General features: G+C 42.6%; 1 non-coding gene across 1 annotated transcript; it reads right to left on the bottom strand.

The window, feature by feature from the left end:
• Positions 1-13,725: 13,725 nt before the first annotated feature.
• Trnas-gga (transfer RNA serine (anticodon GGA)) lies at positions 13,726-13,809 on the bottom strand. Its single transcript is given in 2 exon segments — positions 13,726-13,760; positions 13,770-13,809. It is a non-coding gene; the product is annotated as a tRNA-Ser (tRNA).
• Between the last annotated feature and the right edge of the window lie 2,695 nt (positions 13,810-16,504).

Here is a 16,504-nt window from a genome sequence, read left to right as displayed (position 1 = left end):
CAGCACAAACAATTTGCGAAATTATAACATATACCGAAACACACTATTACTTTCAGGGCTTACACAAACTGAATGGTCTTTATAACGTTATTATTACTATTAACTGCAGAATCATTAATTGGATATAGGTTAAGTCTCTCTCAGTTAAATACGTTACTATTTAAAATGAAAGTTAATTTGAGTCCACATAAAGGTTGCTCCTCAGTATCATTTGAATAAAGAAATTAAGGTTTCCTTAATTAGTGGTCTTTCCGTTACTTGTTACCGAGCATTAACCCAATAGACAAACTGTGGATCCTGTTATATTGTTAATAAGCACTTCTAATACACAGGTGAGACAAACACTTAGCAAACTTGAGTATATAACGTTCCACACTGCAGTTTTCCACTTTTACTACATTGAGACACAAAATTAACATATATGTAAGATACTGACTCATCTTCTGCGATTTACAACAGGCAGTAATGTGATCATTTACTAAGGAAAACTTTATAAGCCTCAGTCTTCACAACTTTTAATTTGAAGTTGGCAACAACACATTAATAAGCAGTTTTATTAGGAAAATTACTTTCATTAACTTTCTTTTTTTATTATGTTCAAGAGGCATTAATTAGCAAAAACACTGATCTTTAATGTTCTTTCAGTAGGGACACTCGGAAATCACTTTAGTTCAAACGGAGAGGAACCTGAGAGGTGTTATGATAAGGAGAAAAATAAAGGTAGGTACATAAACTCAGTTATAAATCACCTTATATTTGAGCACACTAACACCTCCATTTAGCTGATCCTTCACTGTAAATTGCTATAGTGCTCCATTACAGTGATTGCGCAATGTGGTGGCGATTGCATGTCGGTAGGTGGAATTACAGGTAGGATTGCTGGACTCAGTCATTTCTTGGTGGCGATGATAGATGCAAATTCCAGAATAGTTCCAGCTATTTATCCATCCATCCGAGGCATTGGAAAGTAGCAGAAAAAAACCTCTCTCGGAAGCAGCACAATATGCAACATTTACATGGCAGTGCACGATTTGGTAGCTCGTCCCGACTCGTAGCTCGTCCCGGACTGACTCTTGTTCCACCTTTTCCACCTAGGCCAACCACAATTTGCGCGCGCTACACAGTTCCGTCCCCGAGGGGAACCACAACTACTTTTACATACAGAATAACAAAGAACCCTAAGTGAGGATCAGCAGTTTACATAACAGTAAAGAAATACATTAAATAAAACAGAGCATTTGCACATACTGACATTTCTACAAAAAAATTATTCACACAGAAATTACAATTATATACAGTAAATTTTGTACCCTCCAAATGGGACAAAGAATTTAAATGACAGATACACTACTTTGCATAGAATCATATCATGACATCGAAGTTCTTACAAGGAAATGAGTATACAATTTTATGTTATCGATTCAAACCAACACATTTACAGAAGCTCAGTGATGTAACATTAAATGAAACAAAAACCAAAATAAATCATTGGAGTATTAGAGCTATGGTGTTACAAGTACTTCTACCTGCATTTTAAACATTAGTCCATAACAACTATTTTCAGACATTTATTCAAAGATTTTTGCTCGTAGATACCGATTAAAGCACATCAAATGCATTTATAACAGGTTTACTTGGAATAATCAAATAACAGTAAAGGACCCTACATGGGTGAATGGTTAGGAATGAAATAACCAGGCGAACCAAATGTTATGTTTTACTCAAAGTTATTCAACAAAGATTACATTTGAGTTAATGGTTCACGCTTGTACAATTCTAATTATACAGTTCGTAAACTGCTGTCTGCAGATGTTGGCTGTGACGAATAGTAACGGTGGCTGCACTACCCGTGGTACAGTGTACGATGTTCTTGAAGTTCGGACTAATTAATTTTTCTTGGCGTCGTTTTAACGTCCATAACACAGCGAAATAACTTGTACCAAAGCCGAAATAATGCAGCAGTCGTCATCTGACGCTATTGTACAACAATTTCCATGCAAGGCATCGCCTGCTCCATCCGACCCAAAGACTGTGTCCTCTCTTTCCCGCTCGCTAGCGTGCCAAAAATCCAAGCCACCTTCAACCCTTTGCCTTACGACTTAAGTTCCCTTAGCTTGAGCCGTGAAACATTTATTGTCTCTAACGCAACGATATATTCACAAACGTTTTATTTCCCTTTATAAGCAAACATACAGTGATAAACATAGGGTGGTCCAAAAGTCCGTAAACACCCTCATAAAATTCAAATGGAGTAGCAAGCAAGGAGACAGAGTCCCTACACACGAGGAACGGGAAGGGGGAAACTTTATAGGCTATGCCACCAACATGGTGGCCATCTTGAAAGCCGCCATCTTGGATTCAACTCCAAAATATCAAATGGGAATGCGGTCATGTGACATATCAAACAGAAAGATAATTTCACGAGAAAAACATAGCTTTAGTCATTCTCGGGTTATAGCCAGTTACATGTGGCAGCGGTGGGACGTTCGGCAGCATGTGTGTTATGTGCCGAAGAGACGTTACGCCGATGTTACACAGTCCCGAGAGACCACCAACAGTCATAGGAATGGCTCGATATGTTGTACATTATGTTGGATTGTTAATGCTATCTTCCGGACCCAGTCCTGATGAACTTTGACTAACACATCTGGCTCAATTTGACCACATGCATCAACAATGCGCTGCTTTAGATCATGCAAATCCCGTATTTTCAGAGAATAAACCAATGCTTCGACATGACCCCAAAGATAAAAATCCAAAGGAGTCAAATCTGGTGCACGTGGTGGCTTCTCCACTGCACCCCTACGACCAATCCACTTTTGAGGGAGCTGCACATCCACGTACGCTCGCACATTGTGCCCATAATGTGGTGGGGCTCCATCATGCTGGCAGAATTCTGGAAATGTCCCGTCCTCCGTTAAAAACGAGGGAAACACTTCTTCATCCAATAACTACGGATAACTGTTGGCTGTTAACGTACCATCAATAAAAAAAAAGGTCCAACGACTTTGGTACACCACACACCGTACCAGACCATCACTTTTTGTGAGTCGACCGTTTTGTAACCATCAATCCAGTGCGGATTTGTGTCTGACCAGTATCTGTGACTTTGCTTGTTCACTTCACCATTGATAAAAAAATTGGCTTCGTCACTGAACAATACCTGACAGGGGAAGCGTGCGTTTATCTACAACTGCTGTGTCACCCATTCTGCAAACTGTACCCGACGGTCTGGCTCGTCCTCGTTCAGGTGTTGGAGCAGCTGAATTTTGTTCGGGTGCCATTTGTGCTGCGATAAAATTCGCATTATAGAGGTACGGCTAACCCCACATTCTTGTGACAGGCGGCGAGTACTCCATTGCGGACTCTTGCTAAATGATTCCAACACGCACACTGTTGTTTCTTCATCAGTGGCGGATTTTGGTCTTCCAGCCTTAGGTTTATCTGCGACAGAACCTGTTGCTCGGAATTTGGCCAAAAGCTTGGCAACTGCGCTGTGAGTGATGGGCTGTCGGGTCGGGTGAGGACTGTTGAAATCCTCAGTAATGACCCGTGTGCTTCTTTCTACTGATATCAAGATGATTTCAATGCGTTCTTCATGTGTTAAGGACATTTTGTAGACTGTAAATAAGGAAACAATGATTAAAAAGTTAGTATGAGTAAATGATACCTAACAGTTAAACACATGTAACATATCAGGCGTGGGACAGTCACTTTGCACCGTTTCAGACTCCATTTTATGACTTCTCAGTACGTAATACTCACGCTGCCGAGAGTCCCACCGCTGCCATATGTAACTGACTATAACCCGAGAATGAATAAAGCTATGTATAAAATAGCAACGGCATTGTTTTTCTGGTTAAATTATCAATCTGTTTGATATGTCACATTAGTACTTTCCCATTTGAAACTTTGGAGTTGAATCCAAGATGGCGGCTTTCAAGATGGTCGCCATGTTGGTGGCATAGCCTATAACGTTTCCCCCTTCCCGTTCCTCGTGTGTAGGGACTCTATTTCCTTGTTTGCTGCTCCATTTGGATTTTATGAGGGTGTTTCCAGACATTTTACATCTTAATAACAATATTCACAACACTGCAATCATCTAAGACTGTATAAAATTTTGTTCAAGACATTCTGGGACCTGTTACGTTAGTACGTTGGCAGACATATTTTCAAACGCAACGTCTTGACAATGACTTGTACACGAATTTAATAGTCTTCGATTGTATGATACCGTTCAAAACAATCTGGCACATGTTTTGCAACCCTGCACTTTTTGCATTCCCACGTTGTTTCTCTGCGTCGTTGATGCTTTCTGCACACAACACAAGCTCTCGCAGGATTTACTTTTGATGGTGTTGGATCAATATATTTGAGAAAATGGGCCCAATGTTGCGCATGCTGTCTTTGTGGTACATCGTCGGATGCTAATCGTCCCTTCCAGTTATATTCTAGTAAAGGTGTAGTCTTCAAAAATGATTCTGCAATGTGAATCCTGTATTCTGAGTAGATCTGTCGTTTGCCGCAATGTATTTTGTAATACAAAATGTACGTGTTAAATAAAGCAACATCAAATGTTGTTGTTGTTGTGGTCTTCAGTCCTGAGACTGGTTTGATACAGGTCTCCGTGCTACTCTATCCTGTGCAATCTTCTTCATTTCCCAGTATTTACTACAGCCTACATCCTTCTGCATCTGCTTAGTGTATTCATCTCTTGATCTCCCTCTATGGTTTTTACTCTCCACGCTGCCCTCCAATGGTACATTTGTGATCCTTTGATGCCTCAGAACATGTCCTACCAAACGGTCCCTTCTTCTTGTCAAATTGTGCCACAAACTCCTCTTCTCCCAAATTCTATTCAATACCTCCGCATTAGTTATGTGATCTACCCATCTAATCTTGAGCATTCTTCTGTAGCACCACATTTCGAAAGCTATTCTCTTCTTGTCCAAACTGTTTACGTCCATGTTTCACTTCCATACATGGCTACCCTCCATACAAATACTTTCAGAAACGACTTCCTGACACTTAAATCAATACTCGATGTTAACAAATTTCTCTTCTTGAGAAACCCTTTCCTTGCCATTGCCAGTCTACATTTTATATCCTCTCTACATCGACCATCATCAGTTATTTTTCTCCCGAAATAGAAAACTCCTTTACTACTTTAAGTGACTCATTTCCTAATCTAATTCCCTCAGCATCACCCGAGTTGACTACATTCCAAGAAAGTGAGAGACAGAGGGAGAAAAAGACATCATGATTATTCCCAGAGCGAAAGCACAACGGAAAATGAAGGCAGCCAATCATTTTCGAGCCAAAGCTAAATGAAATAAAGTAAAAATTCAATCTTCTGTTTATTACCCATCCCCATTAACGTCTACCTCAATGTTTATACAGCACGACACCCTTCTAATTTCTCTTTCCATTCTTCATCTTTAGAGTTACGTACCTCAGTCGGTAGAAGCGCAATCCTTATAGGTTCAATTTGCTGTCCGTCTGTCTGTCTGCCCGACGGTAACAAATTTTTTGTCAGGATCGTGTAGACGTATCAAATTGAAATATTTTACATAATAAGTTATAGGTCCCTTGAAAATACAAAAATTTAAGATTCTACGCCCATCAGTCACATATTTTTATACAAACTCCGTCATCAAAACCTATAGGTTACACCTTTTTGATATAAAACCATGAAATTTGGCAATAGCAAAGGTTCCACAGTAAAAGTAAAGGAAGAACTCTGAAAATTGTTAATGTGTAATTACACTACAGGAAAAAATGTTTGCTTTTCTATTTGTTGTTCGACTGTGTCCATCCCTTCTGTTGAGACAATTTTCCTCAGGAGCCGTATGCGTTATCACATGGAAATTTACGTGGCATACTAAAGTCTATAGCCCACGACAGTGTAAAAACTGTAAGTTTCTAAGTCAATGAAATCAAAAATTCCGACCATTTATGTCACATGTTTTGATATCTTGCCCGTATCGAAATCATAACTCGCAAATATCGACGAAATTCTCGATTCCAGTTATGGATGAACTATCTACATATTAAGTTTGTTCGAAGGCCTCAGTGCGCTAGTCCTACTTTCACTTATACTGTCCTTTTTTTATTTCTTCCTACCTCTATTTCTCACAATAAAATACCGCATTCATTTATGCTACACACTGAAATTGTTGTATTGGCCTCAGAAATCTATTATCGAACTATACTACTGGCCATTAAAATGATGACGTGCTACAGACGTGAAATTTAACCGACAGGAAGAAGATGCTGTGATACACAAACGATTAGCTATTCAGAGCATTCACACAAGGTTGGCGCCGGTGGCGACACCTACAACATGCTGACAAGAGGAACGTTTCCAACCGATTTCTCATACACACAGCAGTTGACTAGCGTTGCCTGGTGAAACGTTGTTGTGATGCATCGTGTAAGGAGGAGAAATGCGTACCATCAAGTTTCCGACTTTAATAAAGGTCGGATTGTAACCTTTCGCGATTGCGGTTTATCGTATCGCGACATTGCTGCTCGCGTTGGTCGAAATCCAATGACTGTTAGCAGAATATGGAATCGGTCGGTTCAGGAGGGTAATACGGAACACCGTGCTGGACCCCAACGGCTTCGTTTCACTAGCAGTCGAGATGACAGGCGTCTTATCCGCATTGCTGTAACGGATCGTGCAGCCACGTGTCGATCCCTGAGTCAACAGATGGGGACGTTTGTGAGACAACAACCATCTGCACGAACAGTTCGACGACGTTTGCAGCAGTATGAACTATCAGCTCGCAGCCTATGGCTGCGGTTACCCTTGACGCTGCATCACAGACAGGAGCACTTATGATGGTGTACTCAACGACGAACCTGGGTGCACGAATAGCAAAACTTAATTTTCTCGGATGAATCCAGGTTCTCTTTACAGCATCAGTATGGTCGCATCCGTGTTTGGCGACATCGCGGTGAACGCACATTGGATGCTGGCGTATCATCCGGCGTGATGGTATGGGGTGCCACTGGTTACACGTCTCGGTTACCTCTTGTTCGCATTGACGGCACTTTGAACACTGGACGTTACATTTCAGATGTGTTACGACCCGTGGCTCTACCCTTTTTTCGATCCCTGCGAAACCCTACATTTCAACAGGATAATGCACGACCGCATGCTGCAGGGCCTGTACGGTCCTTTCTGAATACAGAAAATGTTAGACTGCTGCCCTGGCCGGCACATTCTCCAGATCTCTGACCAACTGAAAACGTCTGGTCAATGGTGGCCGAGCAACTGGCTCGTCATAATACACCAGTCACTACTCTTGATGAACGGTGGTATCGTGTTGAAGCTGCATGGGCAGCTGTACCTGTACACGCCATCCAAGCTCTGTTTGACTCTATTCCCAGGCGCATCAAGGCCGTTATTACGGCCAGAGATAGTTGTTCTGGGTACTGATTTCTCAGGATGTATGCACCCAAATTGCGTGAAAATGTAATCGTATGTCAGTTCATGTATAATATATTTGTCCAATGAATACCCGTTTATCATCTGCATTTCTTCTTGGTGTAGCAATTTTATTGGCCAGTAGTGTATTTCTTTCGTTATGTAGGATACTCATCGATGCCCCATGATACGGGACACTATCCTTTTCCGAGAGAAAATATCGAAAAATGTCTTCCCAAAACCTTGCAATTGGCAACTATATCGTTGTACCACCGTGTGAGTTGACGAGCCTGGGTAATCTATAGCTTGATCTGAGGAAACTGCAGCGGCGGTGGAATGGGATTCCGCGGACTTGGTCGGTGCAGGCGGCGAGAACATGCAGTAGGGAAAGGCCGGGAATTTTCGGTAAGGAACCTCATGACGGTGCCGGTGGCGTGCGAGTGGCCGACTGCCAATATGTCTTCTACCTGAGAGAAACTGTTACTCGTATATGTTACACAGAAAATAATTAAGTTTAGTCCAATACAAAACTGTGCGTCGCTACACCACGAGATGTGTGTAGAACTGCACGACACTGTGCGAACTCTAGTTTTTAAGTGTCGGCGATTTTTATAAGCAGTGGTTACGGAAACATATTTAATTACGCTGCTCACAAAACTGCTAGCATGATAAACAACGCGTCGAACAGTAACTGAACTGTACAGTGAATACTTAGTGATGTAGAATGACAAATGGAACCAGAATAACGCCATTTTCATTACGCCACTCAAACAGATTAGCCGTAACTGAAATACTCCACACTTATAAATAAACTCTAAGATAAAAAAAACCGAAGGAATTATCCGGATGCAACGGAAATTGGTGGAACGGATGTATAATTGCAAACAAACAAATGATAGCAGTTTCAGTACAATTGGATGGCCCTTACGCAAGCAGTTATTCGAACTGGCACAGACTGTTAGAGTTCTTGCGTGTCCTCGTGCCAATTCAGTCCAGCTGGCGCGTCAGGTCGTCAGAATCCCGAGCTGGTTGGAGGGCCCCGCCTGTAATACTAGACATGTTCTCGATTGAGGAGAGATTGAGTGACCTTGCTAGCCAAGTTAGTGTTTGGAGAGCACGAAGTCAGGCGGTAGAAGCTCTCGTCTTGTGCGGGAAGGCATTAACTTGCTGAAATGTAAGCTCATGATGGGTTGTCCTGGAGGACAACAAAAGGAGGCGCAGATATCGCCGACCTGCCGAAGTGCTGTAAGGGTGCCGTGGAGGGCGAGCAAAGCAGTCCTGCTACGAAACGAATCGGTGCTGCCGACCATCACTCCTGGATGTCGGGCCTTATGGCGGACGACAATGAAGTCAGGTTGGTATCCCACCGCTGTCTGGGACGTCTCCAGACATGTCTCCGCTGATCATCAGTGCTCAGTTCGTAGCGGGACTCATCACTGAAGACAATTCTACTACAGGCAATGGCGTTGCAGGCCGAAGGAGTAGTGAAAGTGAGATGTGAGGTCTGTTATTACGAGATGAATATAGCAGGGGACTGAAACACATAAACAGAAATAGCACCTCTGGAGTAGACGACACTCCCTCGGAATTACTGATATCCACAGGAGAGGCAGTCATGGATAAACTGTTCCATCTGGTATCCAACATACATGCTACGGGCGAAACACCCTAAGACTTTAAGAAGAATGGAATAATTGCAGTTCCAAAAAGTGAGTGCTGACAGGTGTGAATATTACTGAATTGTCAGGTTAATAAGTCATGGCTGCAAAATATACAGACGACTTATGTACAGAAGAATGTAAAAACTACCAAGAAGAAATGCAGATGATAAACGGGTATTCATGGGACAAATATATTATACTAGAACTGACATACGATTACATTTTCACGTAATTTGGGTGCATAGATCCTGAGAAATCAGTACCCTCCACCTCTGGCCTTAATAACGGCCTTGATACGCCTGGGCACTGAGTCAAACAGAGCTTGGATGGCGTGTACAGGTACAGCTGCCCATGCAGCTTCAACACGATACCACAGTTCATCAAGAGTAGTGAGTGGCTTATTGTGACCAGCCAGTTGCTCGGCCACCATTGACCACACATTTTCAGTTGGTGAGAGGTCTGGAGAATGTGCTGGCCAGGGCAGCAATCGTAACATTTCCTTCATGCATAAAGGCCCGTACAGCACCTGCAACATGCGGTCGTGCATTATCCTGCTGAAATGTAGGGTTTCGCAGGGATCGAATGAAGGGTAGAGCCACGGGTCGTAACACATCTGAAATGTAACGTCCACTGTTCAAAGTGCCGTCAGGTGACCGAGACGTGTAACCAATGGCACCCCATACCATCATGCCGGGTGATACGCCAGTATGGCGATGACGAATACACGCTTCCAATGTGCGTTCACCGCGATGTCGCCAAACACAGATGCGACCTTCATGATGCTGTAAAGAGACCCTGCATTCGTCCGAAAAAATGACGTTTTGCCATTCGTGCACCCAGGTTCGTCGTTGAGTACATTATCGCAGGCGCTCCTGTCTGTAGTGTAGCGTCAATGGTAACCGTAGCCACGGTCTCCGAACTGATAGTCCATGCTGCTGCAAACGTGTCGAACTGTTCGTGCAGATGGTTTTTGTCTTGCAAACGTCCTCATCTGTTGACTCGGGAATCGAGACGTGGCTGCACGATCCGTTACAGCCATGCTGATAAGATGCCTGTCATCTCGACCTCTAGTGATACGAGGCCGTTGGGATTCAGCACGGCGTTCCGTATTACCCTCCTGAACGCACCGATTCCATATTCTGCTAACAGTCATTGAACCTCGACCAACGAGAGCAGCAATGTTGCGATACGATAAACCGCAATCGCGATAGGCTACATTCCGACCTTTATCAAAGTCGGAAACGTGATGGTACGCATTTCTCTTCCTTATACGAGGCATCACAACAACGTTTCACCAGGCAACGCCCGTCAATTGCTGTGTGTATGATAAATCGGTTGGAAACATCCCTCATGTCAGCACGTTGTAGGCGTCTCCACCGGCGCCAACCTTGTGTGAATGCTCTGAAAAGCTAATTATTTGCATACCACAGCATCTTCTCCTTGTCGGTTAAATTTCGTGTCTTTAACACGTCATCTTCATGGTGTAGCAATTTTAATGGCCAGTAGTGTAGTAGAAGATAACCTCGGTGAGATCAGTTTGGATTCCGGAGAAATGTGAGGAGATGCGAGACAATGTTGACCGTACGACTTATCATGGGAGATAGGTTAAGGAAAGGCAAAACTACTTTTATTGGTTTTGTAGACTCAGAAAAAGCTTTTGACAATGTTCATTGGAATACACTCTTCGAAATTCAGAATGCAGGGAGCGAAAGATTATTTACAACTTGTACAGAAACCAGAAGTAGTCTAGGGCCGTGAATGGGAAGCATTGTTTGAGAAGAGTGTGAGGCAGGACTGTAGTCTTTCACAGATGTTATACAGTCTGTACATTGAGCAAGCTGTGATGGGAAAAAAATGTTGCAGATTACATTGTAATTGTGTCAGAGACAGGAAAGGACTCGAAGCAGCAGTTGAACGGAATGGATAGTGTCTTGATAGCAGGAAATAAGATGAACATCATCAAAAGCAAAACAAGGGTAATTGAATGTAGACGGAATTAAATCAAGTGAACCTGAGGGAATTAGATTAGGAAACTAGTTTTAACATAGTCATTTTGCTTCATTTCTTTAAGCACGTGGTTACACATTCCCCCCCCCCCCCTTTCGCCACTGGTATTTTCCGAATCGTTGGGTGCCATGGCCAGCCAAGTGGCAACCCACCCCCGTTGACAGCTCACTAACTTGGGTGTGCTCCCCAGTGCCCAGTGACATACCTGTCCCGGCCACACACGGCAAATTGCGAGTCACATGTCATCAACTGTCTGTGTTCTAATAAAACTGCTTGACACACTCAGCGTTCGTAAAGTCACAACCTTCGTAATACACACACCAAACAAAGTTTGGCATCACCATGGGTCCCAGAGTTCCACAACCTGTACAGAAAATTTGAATAGAGATCAACATAAACATCATTTCGCCCTTTTTATTGCTCATGAAAACCACACATTGCATTTTCTACCACCGTACAGCGAGACCTTCAGAGGTGGTGGTTCAGATTGCTGTACACACCGGTACCTCTAATACCCAGTAGCATGTCCTCTTACACTGATACATGCCTGTATTCGTCGTGGCATATTATCCTCAAGTTCCTCAAGGCACAGTTGGTCCAGATTATCCCACTCTTCAACGGCGATTCGACGTAGATTCCTCAGAGTGGTTGGTGGGCCACGTCATCAAAAAACAGCCCTTTTTAATCTATCCCAGGCATGTTCGATAGGGTTCATGTCTGCAGAACATGCTGGCCATCCTATTCGAGCGATGTCGATATCCTGAAGGAAGTCATCCACAAGATGTGCACGATGGGGGGCGAGAATTGTCGTCCATGAAGACGAATGCCTCGCCAACATGCTGCCGACATGGTTGCAGTATAGGTCGGAGGGTGGCATTCACGTATCGTGCAGCCGTTACGGCGCCTTCCATGGCCACCAGCGGCGTACGTCGGCCCCACATAATGCCACGCCGAAACAGCAAGGAACCTCCACCACGCTGCATTCGCTGGACATTGTGTCTGAGGCGCTCATCCTGAACGGGTTGCCTCCAAACACGTCTCCGTCGATTGTCTGGTTGAAGGCATATGCGACACTCATGGGTGAAGAGAGCGTGATGCCAATCGTGAGCGGTCCATTCGGCATGTTGTTTGGTCCATGGTGCATGGTGTCATGGTTGCAAAGATGGACCTCGCCATGGACGTCTGGAGTGAAGTTGCGTATCATGCATTCTATTGTGCACAGTTTGAGTCGTAACATGACGTCCTGTGGCTGCACGAAAAGCATTATTCAACATGGTGGCGTTGCTGTCGGGGTTACTCCAAACCGTAAACCGCAGGTAGCGGTCATCCACTGCAGTAGTAGCCCTTGGGCGGCCTGAGCAAGGCATGTCATCGACAGTTCCTCTCTGTATCTCCTCCATGTCCGAACAACATCGCTTTGGTTCACTCCCAGACGCCTGGACACTTCCCTTGTTGAGATCCCTTCCTTGCACACAATAGCAATACGAACCGCGGTATTGATCGTCTAGGCATGGTTCAACTATAGACATTCCTGGTGGAATGACTAGAACTGATCGGCTGTCGGATCCCATCCCTCTAATAGGCGCTGCTCATGCATTATTGTTTACATCTTTGGGCGGGTTCAGTGACATCTCTGAACAGTCAAAGAGAGTGTGTCTGTGATACAGTTTCCACAGTCAATGTGTATCTTCAGGGGATCTGGGAACCGAGTTGATGCAAAACTTTTTTTGATGTGTGTATTACCAGGGTCAAAGGTTATCTGCCGTACGCGTTGTTATACGTGTACGCTATGATAATTATCATTATTCATGAATGCACCTAAGTTACTAAAAACAAACTTTATTTTTAATATCAGCACCATGCTTTGTTTTACTGCAGGTGATTACACTAGTTTGTGAAGTATGTGACAGAAAAGGAAATTCTGTGAATCAGCAAAAGTTAACGGTCATCATTATTTTCCATACAGGCTATTTCTTTCTTATTTTTTAACGCGGAATTTGACCTCATCTTGGTACTCCGTGTTCAACACTACCTTTTTAAGCAAGACATTTCTCTTGGATTTTACGTTACATTCTTTAAATTATAAACTGGGCAGTATTGCGTGAAAACGAATTAAGAGAGACCATTATGCTTTTCTGCACACACTGCTTTCCATAAAAATCTAAAAAATAGTGGTGACTCTGAAACTGCTATCGATTATTTGGGTGAACGGAAGGTACCAGTCGTCAGAAAACTTTAATTCAAAAAACTTTCACAGACCTTTATTTCAATTTTTAATTTAGTAAGCTTCACAAGCCATAGCAAAGAAGCCAAGAGATGTGCCGTGTCCGGCTCGTTCGCCAGACTTGAAGCCTCTGGATTTTTTCTTGTGGGGATTCGTAAAAGACATTGTTTATGAAGACGTTCCAACTACACCTGAAGATATACGAGAGAGCATGTCTGAGCACGTGCTTCGAAAAGTGCCGGTTTGGTAAGGAATACAACTCAATCCATGATAAGAAGATTGCAGCACTGCATTTATTCAGATGGCTCTGAGCACTATGGGACTTAACTGCTGTGGTCGTCAGTCCCGTAGATCTTAGAACTACTTAAACCTAACTAACCTAAGGACATCACACACATCCATGCCCGAGGCAGGATTCGAACCTGCGACCGTAGCGGTCGAGCTGTTCCAGGCTGTAGCGCCTAGAACCGCTCGGCCACCCAGGCCGGCACACTGCATTGGATACCAATGGTCATCACTTCGAACACATTCTGTAAATGGATGTTCATGCCACCTTTGTGACATTCGGTGACCTTCAAACACCTTAGTGTTACATTCGTCTCGACAGACGCTATCAGAAAATAGGTACCAAACTGTAGTATCCCATTTTTTAACAAAGTTGTCCTTCATATCTCTGAAGCGACCCCATCTAGCAACAAAAGATCAACATCATATTATGGCCCCCGTTGTCCCATGCAACTTTTGTCCCTCAAACTTTTCAGCTTCCGGAGTTCATACTTGCGGAGTTTAGGTGGCAATAGTTAGTGACTCAGCCTATATATCTACTTCTTCCTCTACATCCATACTCGGCAAATCACCGTAAAGTGCATGACGCAAAGTCCTTCGCACTGCACGATATACCTCGTGCGTGCTGTAGTTAGTCTAGCCTTGTATTCACTGTTTCTCCGGGAGCAACACGTAGAAGGCTGCAGTATGATAGAGATTATTCACTTCTTATCGGTTCTTAAATCTTCGTATTGCATCGGTGCGGTTACTGAAGTTCGTCCTACAGAAAACAGGTCCGCACACCTTCTGCTATTCTTCTGCAGCTCAACCAAACGCCGTCCCTGATAGGAGCGAATTAGTGTTGCTCAACTGGACAAGCTGTAGTACTATCAGCCACACTAACTGTATCTACAGATTACATTAAAGATTTTTGGTATTAGGTGAATTCAGCTTTTAAATGATAGATAGTTTTCGACTGAAGACTTCAATATATTGTTATTTCTTTGATACAAAAACACCGCCAAGTACGTGTTAATTTCAAGTTACAGTTTCAGCACACACACACACACAGTAGCGGATCGAGAGAGCAGACTAAGGGACTGAAGTCCACCTCCCCCCCCCCCCCCCAAAAAAAAAAAACTATGACAAATCTCAAATTATACTTCATATTATCCTACTTTTTTGGTTCTATAGTACGTACACTAAAATTTTCATCGCTTATCCTTACTTAATCCAATTTACAAGTAAATAGGTTTAATGTTCACAAATTTAAAATTTCTGTAACAAGCTGTTTACGTGATGCTTTTTTAAACCGCACGCACTCAGTCGATATGTAGCCACATCAGCGCCCTGTTACATGAGCTCTGAAGTGGTTTTTAATTGCTATCATGGAATGCTTTTTGTTTGTTTTTATCAACTTTTTTAAAGTCATATATAAACGATTAAAACTGGTTCTTTGTTCGTTCCTTTTTTATGAAAAGAAAGATTGAAGAGGGCGAATCGAGCGAGAATGATGCAATATTACCTGAAAACAGTGTCAGCAATATTCCATTGTCGACTCAAAGCTCATCTGTCTGATTACTGAATTTTGTATGTACTTAAATGAAATTCATTTAAACACGATTAGTCAAGCTTGTGACATTTTATTCGGTTGAGTTCGTTGATATTTCCGTCGGTGTGGTGTGGGTGGCTTTGAACTGGAGTCTGGGCACTCTATCCTTCCTGTCTGTCTTCAAGGAACAGCGTGAAGCAATATTTAACGAAAATAATGTAATATAAAATCAGTCATGGGATTTTTTCGGTTCTGAATTCTTTCTAAACTAGCTATCTTTGCGCACCCGCCTCTGCCGTGAATTTTATAGTTTTATACCGCGTTATTTACTTAAAATCGGTCAATAATTTCTTAAGGGTTAAATTACTCATCAATAAGAACAACTTTTATTACTCGACCAACTTCAAAATCGAGAAAAGAATCAGTTGTTTGATACGTTTTCGTCAACTAGCTTAGTAGATATGTGACTTTTGTAGTCAATAGATGCTTTTTTCGAGATTTCGAAGTTGCTTCCATAATAAAATAAAAGCTGTTCATATTGATTGATGGGTATTATTTTATCTCCTTAAAGAAGTATTGGCCGTTTTTAAATAGGCCTTTAGAGCAGTTCCGAAGAGTAAATTTAGTTTTAGTAAATTGTTGATTTGGTTATGTATGATTCTATACTTTGTGTACAAGCTGTAGGTTTTGTTTGCTGTTGTTACAGAGCGAGAACCAGTGCTAGTCGATAGATACACTACTTCCGCCGAAAATCTTTTTTACATTTCTTATGTAGCGGGAAAAGTGCTTAGTGGCGAGGAAAAATACGAAAATCTGGCAGTCTTCAGAACCACAAAGTGGTTATGGATATCCGGAGCTCACAGGGTGGAGAAGGAAAGAAGTTACTGTCAGATTGGCTACAGGAATACTCTTGGCTAGTCTATAGCCAACAACGGAACGGTGCAAGTGTTTGCCTCTCGACGTATTTTCTGATCCAGATAGTGGGGGCAAGTATTCCATGGCTCTATGATCTCTAAGAAAGGATAACAACGACACACCACAAAGCAGTTCTCCGTGTAGGCTACAAATCCGTAGATATGATATAAATCTAGAGAAAACAAATGAATTTAATTTAAGAAAAATTTGGCTTCACAAATTTAGCAAATCAATAACGAGTTTATCCGCCTCTGGCCATTATGCAGGTAGTTACTCCGCTTGACACTGATAGTGTTCCTGGAAGTTCCAAGTTCCTTTCTAATTGTCTCTTTAGATCGTCAAAGTCGCGTACAAGCTGGAGAGACCCTTAGTGTGTGAGGTTCTCATATGTTTTCTACTATTGTAAACAATTCACTTTTACTGTATTGGTACAAAGACGAATGAACGTA

This window comes from Schistocerca gregaria, chromosome 3, assembly GCF_023897955.1.
Source record: "Schistocerca gregaria isolate iqSchGreg1 chromosome 3, iqSchGreg1.2, whole genome shotgun sequence".
NCBI lineage: Eukaryota > Metazoa > Arthropoda > Insecta > Orthoptera > Acrididae > Schistocerca > Schistocerca gregaria.
This window is presented reverse-complemented; position numbering and strand designations above follow the sequence as displayed.